Raw genomic sequence first — 16,777 nt, forward strand, 5'->3', positions numbered from 1 at the left:
CACACACACACACACACACACACACACACACACACACACACACACACACACACACACACACACACACACACACACACCACACACACACAAACTAGCTGTGTGACCTTGGGCAAATTACTTAAACCCCAATATGCCCTCCAAAAAGCAAAAAGAAAAGAAAAGTAAGACAGTCCTTGCCCTAAAGAAGCTTACATTCTAATTGGGGAAGATAATGAATCATTTAGTCAGTGAACTTTTTGTGCCAGGGAAGAATGTTTTGGTTTGGGAGGTTATAGAGATGAGCTGAAGTCATAGGGCAGTTGATTGATAGGGTCTTTCCAGAATCAATAGTAGAATAATTTGACTATAATTTCTTGAATATGAGGTAAAAAAAGGTAGGTGGGGGGAGTAGACATTTGGCAGAAAGTCAGATGGCAAGAACATGGCCCATTCAAGCTAAGATGTAGTGCTCACAGCAATTCATTCAACCAAAATATATTTGAGACATATATAAGAAAAACAATAAGTACATACGCAGTGAGTATTTCAGGACCCAAAGCAGCAACCAGAACAACTATGTCGCCTTATACTGCAATTTCACTAATATGAGGAATATAACAGCCCCAGAAATAACCAAGAATGTGTGGTGGCATTGGGGACTATTCCCCTAAGTTTGAGCCATTACTTTAATTCCCTTTAGAACAAGGGAAGAGCCCTGTTGCATTTTACTCCCAGTGAATGAACATTGTTTCTTGGAGGAGTTTGTGCCTGTCTTACTCTGATTATTGGCACCAGTTTCTATTATTAAATATGCCAGAATTGGTGAATTTGATAAGGAGATTTTACTTAATTAGCATTTCATGTTTATATTTCTAATAGGCCCCGCCCCCTAACCCCACCCCCCCACCCCCACCCCACCCCCGCTGAAAAGGGAATAGATTAACAACTACAAGCATGAAATGGTTAAGTTTTTTTGGGCTGGTCTTGACTCAGGCCCCCCTCTCCACTCCCCCTCTCCACCCCACATTTTGTCTTTGGAACAGAAAGAGGCAATAGTCAACAAGGACATGCATCCAGAACCCCTTGAGTTGATTTAGCTGAGTACAGCTCCCTTGCCTGAGTTGTCCATCTTCTATTAGCTAACTGGTCACAGAGCACTTGGAGCTCATTACTGTTTTGTATTCAGGCAATCAGGAAATGATGACAATAGCCTAAGCCTTTAGTTTTCTCTGAGCCAGTCATTTCCCAAGAATGGTTTTAATACTAAAAAAAATATTTGTAACTTAAATTTTTTTGGTTGCATTTTAAGTTCAGAACTGTGTCCTTCCTTCCCTCCCTACCCTGCAGCAGAGAAAGCCATTATTTGTATACAAGTGTGTGTATCTCTCTTTTTCTCTTGTGTATGTGTAAATAAAATCATACTATGCATACTTCTATACATCAGTTTTTTCTCTGGAGGTAGATTGCATCTTCCTTCATAGTTTTTTTTATAGTTGATTTGAGTATATATAATATTCAGAATAAGACATTCACAGATATCCTTTAAATAATATTACTGTTACTGTATATGTAATGTTTTCTTGGTTCTGTTCATTATTATGATGTTCATTATTATTATGTTTCATTATTTCATGCAAGTCTTTACATATTTTTTTTCCCCTAAAACCAACCTGCTCCTCATTTCTTACAGCACATTTTCATCACAATCATATACCACAACTTGTTTAGCCATTCCTCAAATTATGGTCATCCCTTCCATTTTCAGTTCTTTACAACCACAGAGAGAACTGTTATAAATATATTAGAACATATAGGCTCTTTTCTCTTTTCCCTAATCACCTTGGGAATCAGTAATAATGGTATTGCTGGGTCAAAGGGTATACAGAGTTTTATAATTCAGGTTGTTCTCCAAAATGGCTGGATCAGTTTACAGTTCTACCAGTAGTGTATTAGTGTCTCAATTTTTCCACATTCCCCTTCCACATTTGTCATTCCTTCTTCTGTCATCTTAACCAGTCTGATAGATATGAGAGGACATCTCAAAGTTGTTTTAATTTGCATTACTCTAATCAGTAATTATTTAGAGCACTTTTTAATATATAGCTTTAATTTCTTCATTGAAAAACTGCTTGTTCATGTTCTTTGACCATTTATCAATTGGGAAATGACTTCTATTCTTATAAATTAGCAAAATTTTTTATGTATTTGAGATATGAGATGTTTAGCCAAGAAGCTGACCATAAAAATTTTCCCCCAATTTCTGCTTTCTTTGTAATCTTGACTACACTGGTTTTTATTTGTATGAAATCTTTATAATTTAATGTAATCAAAATTATCTATCTGACAGTGTTTTCTATCTCTTATTTATTCATAAATTCTTCTGTCCACAAGTATGATAGGTAATATGTTCCATGCTCTTCTAATTTACTTATGCTATCTCTCTTTATATCTAGGTCATGTATCTATTTTGACCTTAACTTGGTAAATTGTAAGCCATACTACTTTCCAGTTTTCTCAGTGATTTTTACTAAATAGCGAATTCTTATCCCCAAAGCTTAAATCTTTACATTTGTCAAACATAACTTTCTCTAATTGAGTTTCAGTACTTTTTAAGGAAAAACTAGCCCAACTTGCATGGGGAAAGAATATTGCTTTGACTGTGCTTGGGAATCTTAGGTTTAAGAAGGACTAAGACATCACCACCATGATTGCAGGACTGGCCATAAGGTTTCCAAGCTCATTTGAGCTTCACAACAGCTCTATGACGAAAAATGCTGCATACATTACTACCTACATTTTATTGAAATGAAGTATAAAGTAAGGAAAAAAACATTTTTGAGAACTTAACTTGGTAATATGCTAAGCTCTGAAGAGGCAAGTATTGAAAAAGCTAGGCAGTACTTGTTCTCAGGGAGCTTATATTGTAATTGTGGGAGGCAACATATTAAAATGAGGTTCAGTTGCAAGGCAGATAGATAGAAAGGCCTGGAAATCCTAAAAGAGTTTTCTTGAGAGTGGAAATTAAGTGACTTGCATAGGGTTATACAACTGGTATCTGAGTATTTAAACCCAGATTTTCCTGATTCTCAATTTACTGCTAGCCACTATATTCAGAAGCTTCTGAAAACTTGGACAAATGCATCACATATGTCTGGAAAGGGAATAGGCTTCTTAGAAAGTTTTCTACCTCCCTAAAAGGGTTCATGTTGTCAGGGAAACAGTACAGTCCAGAAGAAGGTAGTTGTAATGTATTTATAATCATATTGGAATACTTCTTCATCAGATGGCCAGTTACTTGATTTTTCTTTACGATTTGCTCCCCATCTTTCTACATGAGGGATTCTTAACCATTTTGTTTCATGGACTCCATTAGCATTCTGTTGAAGCATATGGACCATTTTCAGAATGTTTTTAAACGCATAAAAATAAATACAAAGGATTGTAAAAGGAACCAATTATTGTAATAAAGTTAGTAAAATTAAAGGAAAAAGGTTAAGAATCCCTTCTTTAGATATTTATTTCATGATCAAGTCATCCTGCCATCTCAGCTATATGCTTTAGTACAAACTTTGATTTGGTCATAGACTTGGAGTCATCTGAGGCCACAGAGGTTATGTGATGTGCCCAAGATCATAGAGATTCCACCTCCTGGGTCCTCTGATTCCAAATCCCAGGGTTAAGCTGCCTGGGCCTCATTTTTTTTCTTGCTAACTCATCTAGCTTTACTTATTGGTTATATAAGATGGTATCTTATAATGGTAGGGGGACTAGGTAGCGTAGTGGTTAGAGTACCAGTCCTGCATGCAATCTAGAGGACCTGAGTTCAAATATGGCCTCAGATACTTTCTAACAGTATGACCCTGAGCAAGTCACTTAACCCCATTTGCCTCAGTTCTTCATCTATAAAATGAATTGTCTGATGGTAGAAGGTAAAGAGGAATTAAGAAACCTCTTGATGAGGGTGAAAGAGAAGAGTGTAAAACTTGACTTCAAGGTTAACATAAAAAACAAAAAACAAAGATCTTGGGAACTGGTCCTGGCAAATGGAGAAGAAATAGCAGCAGTGTCAGGTTTTATATTCTTGGACTCAAAGATAACTGCAGATGGCAACTGCAGCCATGAAATTAAAAGATACTTGCTACTAAGAGGGAAAGCTATGGCAAAACTGTACGGCATACTAAAAGCAGAGACATCACCTTGCTGACAAAGATCTGCATAATCAAAGCTGTGATTTTTCCAATGGCAATGTATGACTGTGAAGGTTGAATTGTAAGGAAAGCTGAGTGCTGCTGAATCCACACTTTCAAATTGTAGTGCTTAAAAAGACTTTTGAGAGTCACTTGGACAGCAAGGAGGTCCAGTCAGTCAATATTTAAAGATATTAATTGAGGCTGTTCACTGGGCGATCAGATACTGAAACTGAAGCTTAAATACCTAAGTATGGTATTATATGTTACATGGTATTATATGGCTAAAGCCATATAATGAGAAGTTAAGACTCAACTGATGTTGGGAAAGATTGAAGGCAAAAGGAAAAGAGGACAGCAGAGAAAAAGATTGGATAGATAATATCATGGGAACAATGAATGTAAACTTGGACAGACTTCAAGAGATAGTGGAAAATAGAAGGGCCTTGTGTGCTGTGGTCCATGGGATTACAAAGACTCAGATTTGACTGAATGACTGGACAACAGCAAAATGAGCTGGAAAAGGAAATGGCAAACCATTCCAGTATCTTTGCCAAGAAAAACCCAAGAGGGACCACAAAGAGTCCAACATGACTGAAACAACTGAGCAATAAGATCATTGATAGGTGGTCATTCAGCCTTATAGTCTCTCCTAAGTCACTATAATAGAAACTCCTTAACAACAAGGGGCACCTGAAATATTGTTTTCTTCACCTCTACCTCCTAGATCATTAGCATCCTTCCAAGCTTATTTTAGGTGCTGTCTCCTACAGGAAGCATTTCATGATCTCCCTACATGATTTCCATTTCTATATTGTATTCCCCAATAGAAAATAAGCTTTTTGAGGTTAGGGGACTATTCTTTCTTTTTGGACTTTATAACCCAAGTGTCCATGCTTAATAAATTTATTTGAAAAATAGGATACTTTTAATACTTAAGTTACTTTATTTCTCCTTTTTCTCAGAACTAGTTCTTAAAACTAGTTTGATTCATCACTTTATGATTGAACATGAAATACAGTCTTTTTTCTTTTACTCTCCTTGGTCTTATGTTTGGGTTTCACAAAACACAAAAAGAAAATCACTTAAAGATAGTAGTAAAAATATGGATTTGCAGATTTATCATCAAAAGTTAGATTCAGCTATGAAATTATTTGATGTCTAGATTTTCTTTTTGCATATATTCAATATATCTTAATGATAAAAATGTAATCTTGCATTTAAAAAGATAAGTGGAATTGTGTCTAGCTCTTATGAAAATTAAGTATGCATCTTAGCATTTGGCAAAGAAGAAAGCATTCTAGTTTTTAAATGTAACCCAACTATATATATGTTATAAAAATAGAAGAATCACTAATTTTATCATTTAAAGTTTCTTTCTAATGGCTATTTGGTAAGGATTATTTTAATTTTAAAGGCTTTAATAGAATATAGAGAGAATTTTTTATTCGACATGGTACAATGTAATTTTTATTGCAAATGTTTGTTTTTCATAGTTTTAGGAAATTTAGGAAATTCTTTATTGTCTTATCTCAGGAATGAACTATGTAGTTGAATACTGCTTGGATCAAAATTTTAAAAACATTTTCCAGTTGTAATTGAATAAGTTAGCTTTCTTTTGTGACTTAGATCTGGATTATTAGTACACAAATCAATATTGTTTTCTAAAAGTAGTCACTGCCTGGAGTGGGGGAAGGAGGTTGGGTGGAATGGGGAAGGTTTATTCAGCAATATCCTGCTTTAGTTTAGCCATGAAATGAGAGTTGCCTTTATGTAAATTGTTCTTACTAGGCCAGCTAACTGTAACTACAGTCCGACTGGGTTTGGGTAGCAAATAATATGTGTAATGGACTTTCTCCTTGGAGTGTGTAAGAATTCAGCTTTCTGGACTAAAAGAATAGAAGTGATCTGAAAATGAGGAGTTTGACCTCTAAATATGGACACGGAAAATGCGGAATGTATAGGAGCTGGTTTCAGTTCATTTATATCTATCTGCTTTGTGCTCCATTTTAATAGTTTTATTCTTGTTAGTAGTGTTGTATGGGTAGGAGGTTCTTCACTGCACACAGTTGCTGTAGAATTAATAGTTGGCAGCACAGAAAGCATATTAGACATTCAGTTGCATTTTTGTGGCTGTACTGTGCATGTTTTGTGAGCTTTACTGACACTGCTACCTTCTTGGTAATTGTCGACTTGTGTATTTTCTGAACAAATTACTTAGCAGATGTGAATTGCTGTGTGAAAGGCAATACATCAACTTATTGTCTTTCTAATCCATTGTATTCAGTTTGTGCACGAATATGAACCACATGAGGTTTTTAGGCTCAAAATGGCTGACATGGAAGACTCATTTGAGCTTTTGACGTTTATGTAAATGAAGTTGTGTTTCTGGTTTATACAGAAGAAGTTCTTTTTGCAGTATTAAGCTGTCCACAGGTAAGAATCAATTATTTTTCCTTAAATCTTTTTAGGCCTCTACCTCTTACCAAAGGGGATGTTTTTAACTTCTGAAAATACTATCATTAATGATTGTTTGGGTAATTAAATGTTATTTTTTAGGCCAGTCTTACTACTTATACACACACACACACACACACACACACACTCACACACTCTTCTAGACACACATTTATATAATTTAAATTGTGGCATTATGCTTAGGACAGGAGGAGTAATTATCTAGTAAAAAAAGTCGTAAGAAGTCCCATGACTAAGTCAGAATGAACTAACTCATCCTTACTGTGGAGTACATGTATAAAATACACATGTGAGTGTGCATGTAGAAATTTGCATGTATATGTAAACAAGCAAATCAATTTAAGGCACGACATCATTCTGTGATTATATTCTCATGTATAGTGACACCCTCTGGTGTATGTGGAGATGTGAAATTTTGTGATCGTTCTTGATTCTGAGGATTTGGTATAATTCTATTTAATAAGAACTGAAAGAGCATTCTCCATTCAAAAGCAGACTTTTTGTATTTTAAGTGTTCCCAATTAGAATTGATCAGATTAATATGGTTTTTATATGTACTTTCATCTAGAATGCTCACTGTTTTATTATCTCATTTCAATCATTCATTGTTTTTTTCCTTATTAATGATCTTTGCAACATAATTTTAAAATGCAAGGGCAAAATGAATTTAATAATTAGATTGACTTTTAAAGGAATATATGTGTGTGTATTAATGCCATAGTTCTCTGTACATTATATTGTAATAAAATATTTAGAAAGCTGTAACTTAGAGTTTGTATGCTTATAAAAGATAGTGATGTGCACCAAGGATACTGGTATCAAAGTGGCCAAAAATTAAATATATCACTTTGATGAGGGAAAGGAGAGAGAAGAAAAAGAACTCTTTTAAGATAGGACTTTTAATTTACTTGACATTATGCTCCAGAACTATTATACTTGAGACCTCACAGCAAAAAAGTATTCATTTCATTCTGAAGCTCCAGGTCTCTAGATCCTGACAGGAAATGGGAGACTTGCTTTCTGCTGTACAATATTGACAATGGAAAGATTGGAGGCCAGATAGTGCGGGTGGCCTTGTTAGGATTATATATTGCCCTTTTGCAATATTTGTTGAATGTTCTGATGTGATGTTTTTTGGTATGTGTTTCAGTTGTATATGTCAATCTTTCAAATATACAAGTATTAACTTTCCTAACTTAAAAAGCTCTCCTATTACTATATACTTGTATACATATGTTTTGTCATAATTACTTGGCTAAATGTTTTTATCTTCCTTATCAGATTGAAAGTTAGAAAACAGGTTTTATTTATCTTCTCATCTGCTCTAGTAGTTTAGCATAGTGCTTTGAATGTACTTCAGAGAGGCATTTCATTGGTGTGGATATCCTCTCCACCAATACAATGACCAGACCCCCTCAACTCCTTAGAGTTAATGTTGCTAAACCCCCCCCCCCCCAAACCCCAACCCAATCCAATGTTAATATCTCTATCTACCTATCTATCTATCTAATCTATCTGTCTGTCTGTCTCCTTGGATAGCCAACCCTTTGAGGGGTGGTATAAGCCTCTCCATAGAAGGGTTCTCTCATCACACTCATAGAGCCTGTACTTGAAGCCTTTTCAGGGTTCTCTGTGGATAGTTGGCAGAGCCTCAAGGACCTGATATCATCTATGCACATGATAATGCTTTTAGATAAGATTTTAGTGGAGGGTTTTACATATAACAGTCAGTAAGTATTTTTTATATTGAATTGCATTGTGAAAAATGAAGATAAAAGGAATGATGGTGGTAGTAGTATAGGAAACTCTAGAAAAGAGATATTTAAAAAAATGAAACAATGAAAAGAGCACAATAGATAATAATAGGAAATGTTAAAGATGCAGTTTGTCTCTTAAATAACCTAGCCAGCATGTTAAGCAGTCTTATATAGGATTGTGGAAAAAATTGGAAGGTAGAATATACGTCATTTAGTATGACTTCCTTTCCTGTGTAGCCTAACAAGCTTTTGCCTGAATACTGATAGGTCACTTCCTCAGGAAGCAGCCACATCTACTTTTAGACTGATCTAGTTGTTAGAAAGTTATAGCTTCTGTTGAACCAGAATTTTATCTTTCTTTAATTTACCCATTGGTCTTAATTTGTCTCATCTGGAAGTAAAGGTTTTAAATTGAATATGTCTTCAGAAGATGAATTTTAAAAATACTTGTTTCTACAAAAATTCAGGCTTTCAGTCTGAACATTTCTACTTCCTTCCACAATTCCTCCTGTGATATGGTTTCTAGATCTTTTCTTTCCTCTGGCTACTTTTCAGTTTATCAAAAATATCCGTCTTAAAATATGGCACCCCAGGGGCAGCTAGGTGGGGCAGTGAATAGAGCACCAACCCTGGAGTCAGGAAGACCTGAGTTCAAATCTAGCCTCAGACACATAACACTTACTAGCTGTGTGACCTTGGGCAAGTCAATTAATCCCAATTGCCCTGCCTTCCCCCCTCAAAAAGAAATATGGCGCCCCAGATTAACTCACAATACTTAAAATATGGTCTGACCAGTGCCAAGTACAGTGGAACAGATAATGTTCTAGATCCAGAGGTTATACAGTTAATGAAGTCAAGTAATACAGTTTTTTTTTTGAAGGGGGAGGTTAAGTGGGTTAAGTGACTTGCCCATGGTCACACAGCTAGTTTTTGTGTCAAGTGTCTGAGGCCAGATTTGAACTTGGGTCCTCCTGACTCCAGGGCCGGTGCTCTATTCACCGCACCACCACCTAACTGCCCCAATACAATTATTTCTTAGCCTAGGCATAGTGTTGACTCAGAAAACTTCTAGTGAATTTAAAATCTAATCTTTTTTTTTTTACATGCATTCCAATTAAGTTACACTTATTTGTGTAAGTGAATGCTTTGAACCTATGTGTCTCACTCTGTTTGTTCCTGTGAAATTTCTAGTTAGTTTATTTTTTGTTTAGATTGTCGAGACATTTTGAATCTTAATTCTGTCCTTTCAACAATTTGTAATTTCTAAAGTGTGAGCAGTATTCTCAAGTCATTATGTAGAAAATTACTGACTGTAGGAAATATGTATGGACCTTAAAATTGATTTGGGGAAAAAAATTTAAAAACAGAAGAGTTTTATGAGGGAATAAATAAAATAAAATATAAATAAAATAAAAAGAACACAAATTCATCATTGTCATTACTGTTTTTAGTTGTCTGTCATCAGAATTATAATTTACAAAGATAAGCACTATTTGATTTTTAATCTATTAATTTGGAGTTTCTAGAGGGATTGTTTCCTTTGGATAGTTTCATACTGACTGGATAAGAATGATTTTGCTTTTTAAAAATGGGAAGTAAACAGATTGATTCTCTTCTTCCTTTGTCTTCAGGATCATATGCTTATATATGTATAGTACATATATCTACATATGCACACCTATGTGTATATGTGCCTGGCATATAGGCCCTCTATAAATGCTAGGTATTGCTGCTGTTATTATATACCCCCAGTACTGAATTTCTTTGTCTATGGTATTTGTATTTGTGAGTAATTATTTTTTATTAGATACTGATTCCTTTTAAATGTCATAAAATGGTTTGCTACATGGTAGCACTGGGGATAGCTCCCCCAGCTTGGAGTCAGGCATATAAACCAGTAGAGTTGATTAGATTAACAGAAATTTCTTTAAAACCATGGATCCTATTGTTACTCAGTTGTGTCTGGCTCTTTGTAACCCCATTTGGAGTTTTCTTGACAGAGATACTAGAATGGTTTGCCATTTCCTTCCCGAGCTCATTTTATAGATGAGGAACCAAGATAAACAGAGTTAAGTCACTTGCCCAGGGTCACACAGTGTCTGAAATTGGATTTGAACTCATGAAAATGAGTCTTCTTCACTTTAGACCTGGTGCTTTATTCATTGTGCCACCTGGCTGGCCAACAGCCACTGACACCAACACCACTTCATGTAGTAAAGTCCACAGCTATTTTGTAATTATTCTGTGGATTTGTTATGAAGTATACACCTTTATAATAAAAATGGAATGCTACTTACCAATCTGACAGTAGAGATTCTCTTACCCATTTGACAAATAGAATGTTAAGAGGATATAGATAGATAGATACTTAAATATATCTGTGTATCTATCTATCTGTATGTACACAGAATTTTAGTATCTATTGTTTTGTAATTCTAAGTCTAATCCTGCTTCATTTTTATTTATTTCCTTTCCTTATGGCTACTGTTTAAAAAAAATAAATTTTAGGGCTACTGTTCTTTAGCTTACTGAAATGTGCAAGTTCACTTGCTGTTTGGTCAGAGTTGTACCAATATATGTTGGGAGCACATAATTGGTTATTTTGAAAGAAATGTGTTTTTACAATTATTAGTTTTAATTTTTCTTGGGTGTTTAAGAACTTATTTCTTTACCTGTTGGAGTACATACAGAATAATAAAATTTTAGAGCTACGAAGGACCCTAGAGTTTATTTAATTCTATCCCTTAATATAAATAGATGAGAAAACTCTCCCTGAGGTCATATTATTAGGCCACAGATGGGACTCAACACCATGCATTCTGATGTCAGCTTGTATTTTCTTTATGTTTCTTGTTTGGGTCACACAGTTTCTTTCAGAACTTTTACAAATAATTCCCTTTCCCTAATCTAACCATAATGTTCCCTATCTTTTAATCGATTAATCAGTGTCCAATTTCCTTGGGAGATTGTCCCTGATTACATAATCTGAACCTGTCCCTAATCCATGAAGCACGTTTTCTACCCAACTTTTTTCATTATAGTACGTGACTAACAATAACAACAACAAAAATAATCGTAGACCTTATATAGTGTTTTATACATATTATTTTATTTGAGTCTCATTGTAGTTCTGTAAGATAAGTTATTTTAGGCATTGTTATCCATATTTTATAGATGAGGAAACTCAAGAGAGAAGTAGTGACTTGTTTATAGTCACAATGTACCTTGTAGGTGCTGGGAGGTGGAATTCCAACTCAGAACTTGTTGATTCAGGAAGTTCTTTGCACATCTTAACTACCTCTCCTAGGGATCTTAAGGTCTTTTCTAACTCTAAAACTGTGATTCTATGATACACAGTCATTATAAATGTATATTTTGGGGGTCATATGTTAGTATAAGAATTTGTTCATGTGCTTAGGAGCCGCTATTATAGAGGTTTATGGGTTTCTAAGATTAAAAGTTGGGCATGGAGATCATCTAGGCCACCCTACTTATTGTTGAGGAAATTAAAAGTGAAGAGACTTGTTTAAGGTCACATGGGTAGGTAGTAAGTCTTCGAACAAGGTATGGGATTCATGTCTTCCAAATCCAGTGCTTTGCCATTTTACTGTATCTCATGCAATAACAACCTCTTTCATCTTGAATGTCACCACGGGACCCTTTCATGTCGAGAAGATCTTAAAGAAAAGTCACAGAGGAAGACAGCAAGGGAGATGAAAGACATAGTAAGAAAATAGAGGGAAGAAAGTAAATATATGTTAAAATAACAATAATGCCAGTTGCATAAGTGTTGTACTGTTGCTTTAATCCCTGTTATATTGGATACTCAACTATGTATGTAAATGCCCATTACAGTTATTAGGAGAACAATGAAGATTCTCTATATATTTTTGTAGGAGGCTCATAATAAAATTGGTTCTGATTTAAACAAATTCTTATAAGCACATAAAATTTAGAGCCAGCAAGGACCTTAAATAGTAATAACGATACTACCTAATTATTTACACAGTGCTTTTAAGTTGCCAAGTGCTTACATGTATTATTTCATTTGACCCTGGGAAGTAGGTGTTACTAACATCCCTATTTTACAGATGAAGGTAAAGGAATAAGAGAAGTTAAGTGACTTTCTCAGGTTACACAACTAATACTTGTCTGAGGCAGGATTTGAACTTGGGTCTGCCTGGCTCCCAAATCCAGTCTACTATATCACTACTTTATCATTCAGGAAACTTAGGCTCATAGCAGTGAAGTGATAGCATAGATGGTAAGTAGCAGAGCTGAGATTTGAAAAAAAAAACAACCCTCTAATTTCTCAATCTGGAATTTTTTGCTGCTTTTCTATATATATATTTTTTTTTTCAGTAATTATTTTCCTTTTGTGTCCTTAAGAATACTAAGAATAAGGGATTTTTATAGGTCTTTTAATTTTAAAGGTAAAATAACAGTTATACTAAACATTCAGTTATTCTTCAAAGGCTTTCACTCCTTCCCACCTCAAAAGAGCACCACTACTAAAATACATCCCAAAGTTTCTAAGCCACCCTCTAAAATAGAAGTATGTACACAAAAATGTCTTCTTTTTATTATATCCCACTGCCTACTGTTTTTCTTTCCCGGTATAATTTTAAATAGATAATATTTCAGAAAGTTATTGGCAAAGCAGTTCTTTTGTCTGCAAAATCATGAAGGGAATACACACACACACACACACACATACACACACACGAGCACGCGTGCCCACCTGCTACCAGAGACATTCCTTTTGAATCGAAAAAGGTAAATTTAGGTTAATTTAAAGGAAGGCTAATGAGTGACATTTGGAAATTATTACGCAAGGAATTGGATGTGGACAGAAGTCTTTAGTAGATCCAAAAAGACCCCTGTTATTAACTGGAAGTAAAATGTTTTGAGGTACTTTGTTGGCCTTTGAGTTCCTTCCCATCTTTAAATCTGTAATCATTTTTGAAGTTGTTATCAAGGAGGACAATTAGCATCCTATAAAATGTTACTTGGTGCAACGGGCAGAATAACAATTATGGATTAGTTGAACTATCTTTGTGCTTTAGTGTTAAATTGAAATGAAAAAATTAATCAAGTACTTATTAAACACCTTTGATATTCTAGGCACAGTGCTAAAATATATAGTGCACTGGGCAAAGAAGTAAAATGAATGAAACAACCTTACGCACCTCAAGAAAATTGTACATTGGAGGTGAAGGAAGGAGCCATAGCATAGTAGGAAGTTCTAGATTTGAAGTAAGAGGGTCTGGGTTCAGATCCTAGCTCTGGCTTGTCATTTCTGTGAATTCAATCACTTAACTACTCTAGGCTTCCCCAGTTTCCTCATCTGTAAAATGAGGAGTTGATTATACTGCTAAAGTCTCTTTTGAGCTCTAAAGCTATTATCTTAAGAAGTTAGCATTGTGGTTAGTATAGCTCAGTGAATAATGTTTTTTTAACATAGTTTGGGATTTGTTGAGATAAATAGGCTATAATATCTATAGAACAGAATCCATTTATCTTTTTAAAAAAATGACCAGCTAGAGTATTGCCTTTAGTAGAAAATATTGCTTTTTGGTGATTTAATGAAATGTATTGGACTTATTAACTAATTACTCTGTGAAATGAAAGATTTTTAAATTAATAGGGAATCTGTTACATCTGATATTAGTCTTTAGATGAAAAAAATATTTGTGTTCTTAAGGACATAATAGGATTTTATTACTTTTCTCTGTACCCTCATTTAGCCCTTCTGACCTTTGGATAACCTTTCCGACTTCCTCAGTGATTAGAGATCCCTAGTTCTCTGTTCATTCTTTGACCTCAATTTATTAGATTATAGATCCCTGGCCTGTGGCACCTGATAACCCTGGATAAGTCCTGCCAGCTGTTTTCCTTATGCTCTTTAGTCATCTTACTTGACTCGTCAGGCATTCTTGCCAGTGAACACTAAATGTTTCACTTTGGATATGGAGCAAAACTTTGATTAATTCAGGTTACCATGTAGCAAAATATTCTAATATAGGCACAAAGTGACTGAGGCCTGGGAGCTAAGTTGCTGTAGAGGCAAGAACATGAAATTCTTTCTCACACTCTTATTTTTATTTTGATGAAGGATTACTACCAAGATAGATTTTAATCCATTTTCCTATTAGATATACTTCTACTATATGATGCTATTCTTGAAGTTGTTTCTAGCTTTTTTATTGGCTCCACTCAAATCTGCAGGCCTACATAGGTTGGCCTTGCCTACATAGGTTGGCCTTGCCTACAGCTTAATCCAAAGATTTTTTACATGATAGGTTATACACCCCCCTTCTGTACCCTGGCACTGCTACTACCCTGATGCAGGCCCTTATCACTTTATGCCTAGACTATTACAGTAGTCTGTTGGTCTCCCTCCCAAGTAAGCCATCCTCACGTGAAACGTCAAAGTGATCTTCCTGAAGTAAATTCTAGTGGCTCCTTATCCCCTTTAAGATCAAACGTGTCATTTGAAGCCATTTACAACCTGGCCTCCTTTTTTTTCCTTTCTCCCACCCCCCACCCCCTTTTTTAGTCTTCCTATACCTTAACTGTATATGTTCTTCTGGGATCCAGTAACAATGACCTCCGTGCTGTTTCTTGTATAAGGCATTCCATATCTCTCCGCTGGGTATTTTTACTGATTTTCCTACATGCCTAAAGTTCTCCTACTCCTCATCACAATTTCCTGGCTTCCCTGTCTTTAAAGTCCCAGCTAAAAACTTCACCTTCTACAAGAAGCCTTTCCCAATCATCTTCCATAATGGTTAGTGCCTTTTCAGTGTGGGTTAGCTGTGATCATCCTGTACGTCCTTGTTCACATGTTGTCTGCACCATTAGACTGCGATCTCCTTAGATCAGAAACTATTTTTTGCCTTTCTTTGTATCCCCAGCACTTGGCACAATGTCTGTTCTATAGTAAATGCGTAATAAATGCTTATTGATTTGACTTGGAAGAATTTAAGACTTGATTAATTTTGAGTTCCTTATTGTGAACAACTACTTTGAGGTTTTCCTTTGAAAATTAAGGTTTGTATTCAGAAAGAACCCAAACTCATGATCTCTTTCCCAGTCTCATTCAAATAACCCAAATTATTCTTTTAGAGAACAGTGATGTTCACCAAGAACAACAGCAACAAAATTAAAAGCAATATTCAACAAAGCATTGAAAGTGTGAAGGAGGGTAAGAACTCTGGCCTGGCTGAATTTCACTTGCTGTCATGCTAGTTGATCTCTTTATATATGCAACATGGAGATGCAACATAGCTTAAAAACCCAGTGTCAGTGTTTTGTTTTTCCATTTCAAAAAGAAATTTTTTTTAATTATGAGCTTCACAGACACCCCCTCAGAAAAACAACCAACAAACATTTTTTGTGTTAGGAAGTAGAACAGAAAATGTGAAAATGAGAATTTTTATTATATATAATAACTTGAGTTTTTTTTTAAGCCTAGAACAAATTGTAAGATGTTATACTTTCAAAATTGTTTTGTTTCTCCATGTTCCCTTATGAGCTTCCTTCTGTTCTCTTTTAGTGGCAGTATTTTCAGTAACCACAAAATAAGTGTTATTTCATGGCAAGTGCTTCTGTTTATCCTCATTGTGGTTATGCCTGTTTGTGTTCCTTTAGTCAGAGGGTTTATATGTTCTTTTTTTTTTTTTTAAAGCAATTGGGGTTGAGTAACTTGCTCAAGGTTACACGGCCAGTTATTTCTGGGTGTGGTTCTGAGTGTCTGAGCCCAGGATTCGATCTCCAGGTCATCCCAACACTGGAGCCGGTGCTCTTACTCGCTGTGCTACCTGGCCGCCCCAGGTTTATATATTCTTAAGACTCTGGGTTTTTCCTTCTGCTGCCCTCTGGATGGTCTAATTGTTAGATAATTTAGTGCATTATATACCTTAGCATAAAGTTAATATATTTAAAAGTTTAAAATTTTCATTTTTTTCCAATTAATAAAAAATGAATACCTAATATATATATATCTTATTTTAATAAAATTTTATGTTCCTCTAATTTAAAAAAGAGAGAAAGAAAGAGGGATGAATGGAATGAATATCATGTGCTTGAGTACCTGCATATGTACATATACCATTGTCCTGAGTGAGCCCTGTCTCATGATTATGTTCTTATGATCTGTCTTAAATGAGCACACAAAACAAAAACTAAATAAATGAGATAATATTTTACTTAGAAATTCTTAGTTTGATTTTTTTTTTCCTACTAAAGGAAGCATTTATTAAGTGCTTACTATGTTCCAGGTACTGAGATTAGCTCTGGGGATATGAAGAAAGACAAAAACAGTCCCCGCCTGGTTTTCAATAGCCAACGTTTTAGCGGGGGAGGCAACTTTCA

At 35.1% G+C, this 16,777-nt stretch overlaps 1 protein-coding gene across 3 annotated transcripts in view; it reads left to right on the forward strand.

Moving 5' to 3' along the window:
• Window positions 1–16,777, forward strand: part of ATF7IP (activating transcription factor 7 interacting protein) — a 174,086-nt gene that overhangs the window by 24,279 nt on the left and 133,030 nt on the right. Inside the window, exon 1 of one of the 3 annotated variants that reach the window (XM_069101539.1) lies at window positions 6,140–6,602. The exons of the other annotated variants lie outside the window; for them this stretch is intronic. The gene's annotated coding sequence lies outside the window, so the exon portion shown is untranslated. Of the gene's footprint in view, window positions 1–6,139; window positions 6,603–16,777 lie in introns of those variants that run through there. 3 annotated transcript variants of the gene reach the window in all.

This window comes from Petaurus breviceps, unplaced genomic scaffold (genome assembly GCF_028583685.1).
Source record: "Petaurus breviceps papuanus isolate PSGF00001 unplaced genomic scaffold, PetGlider_PUasm1.0 470, whole genome shotgun sequence".
Lineage (NCBI taxonomy): Eukaryota > Metazoa > Chordata > Mammalia > Diprotodontia > Petauridae > Petaurus > Petaurus breviceps.